The sequence below is a fragment of the Carassius auratus genome, chromosome 24 (genome assembly GCF_003368295.1).
Source record: "Carassius auratus strain Wakin chromosome 24, ASM336829v1, whole genome shotgun sequence".
In the NCBI taxonomy this organism is placed as follows: Eukaryota; Metazoa; Chordata; class Actinopteri; order Cypriniformes; family Cyprinidae; genus Carassius; species Carassius auratus.
In genome coordinates this window covers 19,182,351-19,192,814 of record NC_039266.1, presented here as the reverse complement: position 1 = coordinate 19,192,814, position 10,464 = coordinate 19,182,351, and positions in this window count along the sequence as shown.

The window sequence follows — 10,464 nt, the reverse complement described above, 5'->3', positions numbered from 1 at the left end:
CAAATTTGGGCAAGCTGCGTTCAGTTAGCAGTTAGCCGAGTGTCAATCGAGATGGCATAAGTGGGAAAGTGCAGATAGCCATGGCTGAAGGGTGGATGAAGGGGGGGAAAAAAACTATGATCGTACAATCGCGTAATTCTCCGTTACTCCAGGTTGGCGAGATGAGCGTAGGTTTAGTGGAAGCAGAAAGAGAAAAGGGGTAGATGGCTCACAAGAGGGATAAACCTGGAGAGTCATGCTGCAAATGTGTTTTACAGAAACACAATGAAAAGAGGGGACAAAGCCATTGTGCCAAACTCCTTTGGAAAATGGCAAAGCGGCTCTCCAAGGTCCAGGACCATGGAGAAGCCGGATGAGCCTTCGGAAGCGGCAGAGGAGGCGAGTCTTTCCAACTGCACCTGCCCAAGAAAGGCCAGGAGTGACCGCCGAAACCTACCTTCTCCCACCGTTATTGACCATGACATGTTTTTTGGATGCGTTCGGAGGCCTGTTTCTGCTAGTAAACACACAAACAGCATTGTTAGCGGAGAGAATTCCTTTTGAAAGAAAGTGTTTCCCTAATGATAGGGCCCTGCCAAAAAAAAAAAAAAAATGAGAGGCAGAGAGAGAGAGAGAGACAAAGCCGGAAAAAAATGGGAAAGCACAAAAACAGTCACAGGTGCTTGGGAAAAGAGAAAACATAGTGAATGGTCACTGAAGTCCCCCAGGAGGCCTTTCAGCGGAAGCCAGTGCGGTGGGTGGACTTTGTGACAAGGACGTTTGTCGCGAGCCAGGTGGAGCAGTTTACCGCGCGCGCGCTTCTGTAAGCCGCATTCACATGTTAATGCAGCTGCGATGTAACTTTTATTTGTCTCAGCCTGGTGCTGAGAGCAATAATTATAGAGTACTTTTGCCAGCGTTAAGACCGACGACAGAGGATCAAGCAAATGTATCATTCCCAAATGGATGAATATGAATGTAAGAGTGTGCTTGCTGTTGATGATATATTTTAGAGCTGTTTATGAGGAAACATTTATTCAGCCAGCACTTTGTTTACCACTTTGCCTTCGTCCGAGTAGTGTTGTATTAACGTGTTAACGTCAGCTCAAACGACATTTGGCATGTGTCAAATAGTTTAGCCTTTGCTAAAGCTAACAGTGAGAGTGTGCGTGCGTACCGATCAAACTGGTGAATACATTTAGCAAAAACACCTAGCAAAATGTGTGTGTTGTTATGATGCATGAACAGTCTTTTACTTGTAAGGGTCCTGAAGTCATAAATAATTGTATTGTACTTGCAAATTATTCATTTTTTTGGAAGCATCTGGATTTAATCATGAATAAATCTTGAGGTTGAGGTTTGGTTTCTCTCTGTAGACTAAATAAAAAAATTAAGGCACACTGCTATAAACATAACCGGTAAGGAACACTATTAACTATTATCGATTTGCTTATTAGCATGCATATTGGCAGTTTATTAGTATTTATAATGCGCATATTAATGCCTTATTTTGCATGACTGTATTCTAGCTCTCTTAACCCTATACCGAAACAACTGCTACAAGGAACTAGCTCACTTAATATCTATACACAGCAAATTAGGATTTTATTGAGAGAAAACCCTTAGTTAATAGGAAATATGTGTTCCCTAATCTAAAGTGTTACCAAATAACCTTTAATATTAAAAGTACATTATTAGAGATGAAATGGAATTAAACAAACTTTTAATGACAAATGCAAGGTACCATTTATTTTTAAGTGTCTGATAGCTGATCTGCAGAAATGGTTTAATTCTTGTTTTATTTTTGCTTTTTGTAATATATATATATATATATATATATATATATATATATATATATATATATATATATATATATATATATATCTCTTTGTTTTTACTTATAAAAGCTTAAATGGAATGTTTCTCACTTCCGAATGAAGCTAAAAGTATGTGACCATCATCATATATTAAATTATTTTCTATGTAATTTGTCAAACATAAAATCTGCAGACTGGCTCTCTTCAACTACTGTCAACTTCGGTGTCAAAAATATATATCAGGATGGCTGTGGTAGTCACAGTCATGCAGATATATAACAATATCACACAGCTACAAGTGTGATGTTGCATTTATACAACATTTCTTTTTTAAATGAAATGCCATACAGTATTTACTGGTGCTTCTGAGAAACAAGTTCCGAAAATGACTAAAGAAAGGTGTCCTGTCAACAGTCTATGTCTTTTTTTTTTCTGTTGCACTTGATGGTCAAACTTTCTTTGGCTTCCGTTCTGAAGTGGCTGGATCCACCGCAGCATATGTCCCTCCTATCACCTGGTTTGTATGTTTCTCAGAGGTCTTTCTGGTGGCTCGGGGGAGGCCTGATTCAATGCCCGACTATCTGCTCTGCATAAATAGCAACAAAGCCATTGTCATCTGCACCTTTTGGATTGCCTTTCTGAGCCTATTGAAACTGGCTGTCCCCTGAGACAATGCTCCAGTCACTGCCATCACCCTGCATTACCAATTGTTCTGTGCTTTCAGGAGAGTTGCCTGGCTAAATCCAGGAATGGATGGCAAAAAAGTGAACTGAGACCAGACAAACCTTGTTCTGTCAGGAAAAGATAATTCCTGAGGATTTAATAAACTGGACTGTATGTGGACTTTTTTTTTTTTTTAACCCAAGTTTAAAGTTTGGTTGTAGAAATGAGAACTTACATGCAATTTAGCAAGAGGAGTGTTAGAGTAACGTGTTTGCAGGTCTGATAGGATTTATTTAATGCATGCATTTAGAACATTTTTCATTTTACTATTCATATGATGTAAAAGGAATAGTTCAATAGTTATTCAAAATCCCTCAATTGCATGACACTTATCTGCACTGATTGGTCAATTGGTCTAATTTTTATTTCATTGTTCTGTAATGCCTGAAAAAGCAGTGTTTGTGAGCGCAGTGCTGCTTTGTATACAGCGTTACCAGTGAAACAGTTATTTAAACGCTCCAAGGCATCTAGTGGCAAAGAATGAATTAGCATTTTCAATTAACCAACCTGAAAAGACCAACAAGTAGGCGGGCAATATGCAAATGTTTCATGCTGACGTCAGTGATTCATTGATTCAATTATTATACACCGTGCACTTTCAGATTTAAAACTTTGCAGGATGTTTTCATTCACTTAGAGCTGTTACACATTTCATGAAAGCTAATTTTCAAAAGTCCATAATAGGGGCACTTTAATGACATAACACCATGGAATAAATGATGAAGCTAAGGCAGCAATGCACACCATACTAAAGTTTCAAGAATGATGATTTTCTAATGATGTTTCTGAACAGATTTACCTGAACATTGATCCTATCTGCCATTGGTTGGACAAACAGATAGTCCCACCTGAAAGTCAGTCATGCCATTGGTTGAATCCGTGTTGCTGTGATTTTTAAGGTAGAACCACATTGTTTTTGCTTTTTGGGAAAATAAGAATTACTACATTTGTTACTGGGACTGAACTTTAAGAGAATGATAAAATATATATATATATATTATATAACATTTTGTAAGTTTTTGGGCCTTTGCATTTTTTATTTTTAATACATATATATATATATTTATGACAAATGTCAAATCTGGGTTGAGACAAAACCAGTTTAGAACCACTGATTACAAAATGGCACAATCTTTAACCCAGTGATTACTGTTTATAATAGGCTTCTTGTCAGCTTGATCAGTTGACTTGTCGACTGTCATATTGTTGCGATGTGCTCTATAAAAGTGTGCACCATCCCAGTTTGCCATCTCAAAAGTTACTTGCCCGACATCCTTTAAAATGGAATATTTGCAAAACTGGAAAAAAGTGATGCCCTATAGTGTTTCTCCAGTTTTTAAGCCTGTTTGGGAGACGCGATTGAGCCATCCAGCAGTGTGAAATCGTATCCGGTCCTGGTTCTGTAATCATTCTCTTAGACTCTTGTTAAATGGTTTACTTGCCACTTTTGGCGGCATTTGCTGAAGATAGCAAAGGCATAAAGACTGGCCTTGATCGGATTAACCATGCAACAGCATGATGTAACTCTTTGTTTGTGTGCTATGTGTTCTATGTATGTCACATACGCACTAAACTCACGATTTATGTCGCTTATGACCAGTGCGCGAAAAAGCCAGAGAGTTGCTCAGTAAATACAATGTTTTCATGGATCTCTGAGCTTGGGATTACCCATATCTGCCAATATATGACGAGTCATATACTGAAAGAGAAGGTTGTTAATTGATGCATTCAGAACTATTTTCATTATTTTATAATTTTTTTTTTCATTTGTTAAATTGTGCTTTTTTTATTTATACACACGCCCATGTACAGTATATGTATGTGTCTTAGTTAATAACTTATTTTAGCTTTAATATTTATTTTTGTTTTATATATATATATATATATATATATATATATATATATATATATATATATATATAAATTACTGTTTCTAATAGTTTTATTTTTGATTATAGTAAACAAACCACAGACGACTTTCTGTAAAGTTCAAAAACACTCAACATTCGGCATAGAAACTTTCCAGCAGAAGTTGCATGTGCATGCAGTGTTTCAGTTTACATTTCACGTTGTTGTGGGTTGACAGCTGTGACCATAGCAAGCCCTATTTCGCCTCTGTGTTCGAAAGAAGAAGAAATGTCTGCATTTTACTGGAGGTTTAGATGCTTGTTTATCACTTTTAAATACCATCATCTTTGCCGAAATCCCCTCTCAAAAGAACCTTTCACTTGCTGGAATAAATTCAAATTAAAATTTAAATCCCTCTTTGCATTCCTTCAGCCTCTTTTAAAATAGCTGGCTCCTTTTAGAAAGCTGTTTATGTAGTGATCTCTTCATAATCCAGTTTGTTTCTCAACAGCAAAAAAATAAAAAAGGATGGGGGGAGGGCACTGAAATCGTATTATCAGTGTCTTGGAGAGATGATGCGAGAAGTCAGAGAGACTCCGTATCTGGTGGGGGTGAGTTTTCAAAGTACTAAATCTGAGAAACGTCGCAAATGCTCTTTGATGGAGTACTTTGATGGAACACGTGCATTTGACTTGCAAATGCTAATAGTACATTGTATCGGCATCACTCTGATGTATCTGATGCTTTTGTGGCATTGCTGGCAAAAAGAAAAAAAAAAAAAAACACGCGACAATGCAGAGCCTAAACAAATAGGTGAAATATATACCTGTACTCCGGATCTGAACTTGTGCCATTATGATTCAAACATCTCGCTGTTCATCTTTTCAGTCTAGAGTTTTCCCGCATTAGGCTCCATTCTGTTTGGAAATACTGTCGAAGCGTATTTCAAACAAACAAATCAACACTGTCAAAAACCCGACCTGTTTTCCCCCCGCTCTCTTCAGATGTATTCAGTTGGCTGTTGAAAGGACAAATAACATGGAAGACCTTATTAAGGTTTTCTTTGAGCACGCTAGATTGGATTTATTGTTAGCGAACAAATTATAATTGTATCTCCTGAAAAGTTAGCAAAGATCTAAACAAAGGGAAATCAATGGCACAGGCCGATTAATCACACCAAGCGGGCTACTTGTGCCGAAGAAACTTACCTCATAATCAATGTCTTTGTTTTGCTCAAAGGGCATTTGCATGCTGATTCAGTGTGCCATATTGGATGCAATCAAAACATTGTCATCCACATTAATAAGAGGGTTATTTGGACTCTCAAGTATGCCACTGAATAGCACGGGCACGTTGTAGCGCTCCAGTATTAAAGACCAATCTCGACGTGATAGAGAGACAGAGTTTCGGGCTTTTGGTGTGTTCGTTTTAATATCACGGATGTATTGCGCATGTTAAATGCTGTACAATGCATTTAAGACAGATTAACCTCTGCTATTCCGAAGTTGAGGAACCGGTAAAGAAAATCCCACAGTGAAGAAAATCTTATCCCATCCCACACAGTCAACATCAAAGTAGACTCATTTACATGTGTTAATCCTTGACGTCCACTGTGCTCACATACACTCATGTTATTTATGTATTGTTTTAAATAGGTGCGGAAGATAGCGTTGCAATGGGGAGAATGTATTGTTAAAGTAAAACTTGTTCTGAATCCTAGTGTGCTGGCTTCCCAAATTGGGTTTTGACTCAAGGGATCTTCAGTTAAGTAAATAAATCATGCTGCCTTCTATAATATCTCATGTTTGGTTCATGGAGAAGACAAGTTCATAATGCATTGTTAGAAACTCGGATCGTGGACAAAGTGAGAGAAATACTTATTATATAGTGAATAAAGTAAATGCGTGCAGTTGTTGAGCAGAAATTTGGTAATATTATACGTGAAGCCTCTTAATATACTTTAGTGTTAGTAATAATAATTGTTTGTTTAAATCAGTATTTCAGAATGATTTCTGAAGGATCACGTGACACTGAAGACTGGAGTCATGATGCTGAAAATCTAGCTTTGCATCACAGAAATAAATTACATTTTACAATATTTTCACATAGAAAAAAGATTTGTACATTGTAAAGTATTTCACAATATAAGTTTTTATCAGCATTGGTTAAAGACTTCTTTAAAAAATTCTTATTTACTCCATACTTTTGACCAATGCACCCTATAATGCATTGATGTATGATCATACCCTATAATGTATAATCTTCTGAATAATTTTAACCACAATAAACTCATCTATTCATCGCTACACCTTTATAAAGTAAAAGGCATTAAAGCATGACAAACAACCAATTTCAAATGTAATCTGCAAATATCATAATGCATTTTAGCTTTAATTATTTATAAAAAAATGTTTGAATGCATTACAACATTAGGAATAGCTTCATAATGCATTATACATAAAGGCTTTAAGTAAAGTGTTACCAAATTGTGTAGGTACCTGGTCTGAACCTTTAAAATGACTTTTATTGTATGCCTTATTAAATTGTTACATTCATGTTAAAAGTCACTTTTTTATGTTAACACACCATATGTTTAGTTTTATTGTTTTTTACAGTGTTAGAATATATAATTTTTATAAATGGGTGTACACTTTCACAAAAAAAAAAAAAATTCTTTCTATTTCAAAATTTCACTTTAACACATTGTGTTACTTTGTAATTATGCGTGTAATTTAGTAGCAGTTTCTGAATGACAACAGTTTCTTCACCATTTTCTTTTCAGTGTATGTTGTGTATTTTTTAGTATTTGAGCATCAGGATATATATTAGGTTACCAGCATTCTGCCACTGAATGCTTTATTATTGAATGCTTATTAATTGAGGATTTGTAGCAGAACTACAGATCATGATCATGAAAAAAAAAAGAAAGTCTTAATCGATTAGATTTTCCAAAAAATTCATTTTGTTTTCAGAGCACCATAACAGTTGTCTATATGACCATATTCTAATTCTTCTGATGCTTTACTCTTAGTTTTATATGAGAAACTGACTTAAATGTATGCTGTTATTCACTGATCATCTTTTCCTGCATATTAAAACAAACAAAACTTATTTTGCATTTCATTCACTGAAGAAACTCACTCATCCGTGTTTGGAACATCTTGAGGGTGAGTAAACAATGACAGTTTTCATTTTTGGGTGAAGTATTCCTTTATATTTCAATGATATTGGTTATTTTGCACAGATGGGTCACGCAACGGAGTGATCCTGCATTGCATCTAGACTGACTTTGGATTTGTTTTACCCAAATATGAGCACACATCTGCTATTCTGCCCACAGGTCCATGGAGGCACCTAGTTAGGAAGGCATAGATAATCACTTCAGGCGATGCTGGAGACCACCTTGTTAACAAGAACTACAGCAGCACACTGCATACTTCCCTGGAGGACTTTATGGTTGTTGCATCTGTGAGTCCTATAGTTTCCAAACCGTATAGATTCCAAGAGGCAAACCTTGAATCCAAAACACAGGAGTCGGTGTCATTGACATTTTCATACATATCCGCTGATCTGTAATTCATTTTAATCTGATCAAGCTGTTCTCCGGCTATTGGTTGGCATCTTCTAATTAGCCGCTCTTGCTTTGATTGAGAGAGCAGACATGGACAGGTGAGTCTCTCTCACAGGTGTTTTTAAACCATTTGACACACTATCAGTGGACACAGATGGAGGCCATTCCACTGATTATGCGCCTTGTTAAGACAATTTGCTGCACCTGAGCTATAGTGGAGTTTGTCATGACAATGGCGCTGGGCGTGATACAGTTCATTTTAGGCTTTTATAGTTCAACCAAAATCAAAATTCTGTCATTATTCGCTTAGCCTCTTGTTGTTATAAAACTCAACTTTGATTCTTGTGTGAAACTCAAAAGGACACATTTTGTAGAATGTTTAATGGACAAAAGAGCACCATAAAATTAGTCAAGTAGTCCATAAAACCTGGCCTGTAGATCAAGGGTTTTCAACCTGGGGTTCAAGACTTTGGAAATACATTTTTAGGGCTTGGTATCTCAGATAGAATTATATTTTTTGTTACAAGTGTTACACAAATATTTATTGGGAATTTAATTAAAAGTATTTTTCTGTGGGTTTATACATCTGACTTTAAAAGTGGCTAAAACAACGATAAACTATAATGTTGAAAAGTTATTCAAATAATTTCAATATTTTTGAAAGAAGTTATGCTTACAAAGGCTGAATTTATTTACTTAAAACTATTATTAAATATTTATATGATTTAAAATTGTTTTCTATTTGAAAATTCTAGGAAATTCTTGAAAATTCTATTACTCTTGTCTTCAGAGTCACACGAGCCTTCAGAAGTCATGGTAATTTGCTGATATGCTTATAATTATTAATATTGAAAACATTTTTTATTAATTAATTAATTAATTCATTTTAAAACCATGATACATGTTTTTCAGGATTCTTTGCTGAATAGAAAATTAAAAAGTACAGCATTTATTTGAAATAGAATCTATTATAACATTATAAATGTATTTACAGACACTTTTGATCAAATTGAACTGTCTTTGCTGAATAAAAGTATCTATTTCTTCTTCTTCTTCTTCCAAAAAAAAAATATATATATATATATTACTGACCCTCAGTCAATATTTTCCAGATAATATATATATATATATATAATTATTGTTATTATTATTATTATTATTATTATTATTTATTTTATTTTTTTTGCTTTGGTTGCATTACTGTAATAATATAAGAGCATGTTTTTTTTGTTTGTTTTTTTCAATCAATTTCTTTATAATATCAAGCCTTTTCCACAATACATAAACTGGTCTTCATAAATAATAAATGTGTATAGCTGTGATAATATTACTTAGGAATGCAGTTAAATATCTTCTCTTTTTTCTTTCTATTTTTTTAAGGGGATCATTATTTGAGGGTCTTTTTCAACTTTTAATAATCCCAGAACTAAATTCCAAATCTTCTGAAACCACATTATATCTGTTGCTTGGAACAGATAAAAATGTAAAGGTTTATTGACAAAAAAAAAAAAAAAAGATCCCTTAGCGCTCTTACATTTGTGTATGTGAGTATATTTGTTCGTCAACTGCAGGTTTGATATAAATTATTGGTTCTCACATGTCTTGTAGCCAAATTACACAACACACCAAATATGAATAATTCAAAGTCTGATTTACATTTATCAACTATGGTGAAAGTAAGATTTTCACTGAACAGTTTCATCTATTTCTCAAACAAAGCTATTATTTGACTTTAAGAGATTTGTAATACAGTCATAAGTCATATACTACTTTTATGATGCAGCTGTGTCCTTTTTTTGACACTTGGTTACTATATGCTTCGTCTGTATGTTTTCAAAGCAGAGTGAACGTCCTGCATGACATCTCCTATTGTTTCCCACACAAGAAATAAACTTGCACTGTTTCTCACTGTCTCAATCAACACGAGTGCAAGTAAATAACATAATTTTCTGTTTTTGTGAACTATTAGGTGCTAATAGCCTACAAGAAATGCATGCACATCAGTCACATTTTTTGTTTTCCGGCACATTGGATTCGTGCGCCGTAATTGAGCTCTCAAAATGTCTTTAAAATACTGCAGCAAATGTGGCACTGTAAGCATTTCTGTCTAAACTATAGAGTTGTGTAGGATTGACTAAGGCACATAAACAACAGGGTCCAGATGCATTTAACTTTGCTAACATAATTGGCGGACTAATGCAAAAAGCTTTTAGACATTATGTGTGACCCAGTGTGATACTTTTATAAACGCAATCAAACATTTTCTCCAAACATGCCGTGTACTTTGAAAAACGCAGACCTTTGTGTGACATGTCATTTCATTTCGCCCACTTTAGCTCTAATTTTCCCTCTAATATACACCTATTGTGGCATGTGTGCATTTTTTATTTTTATTTTTATAAAACCCCAAATCTAACACCCAGAATGCACTTTTATTCACTTCCTGATGCTCCGCACATCCTCGATGGAAAAGCATGATTAATATTCCTTCCTATAGGATTTCCTTCCCATCCACTGATTCATCAA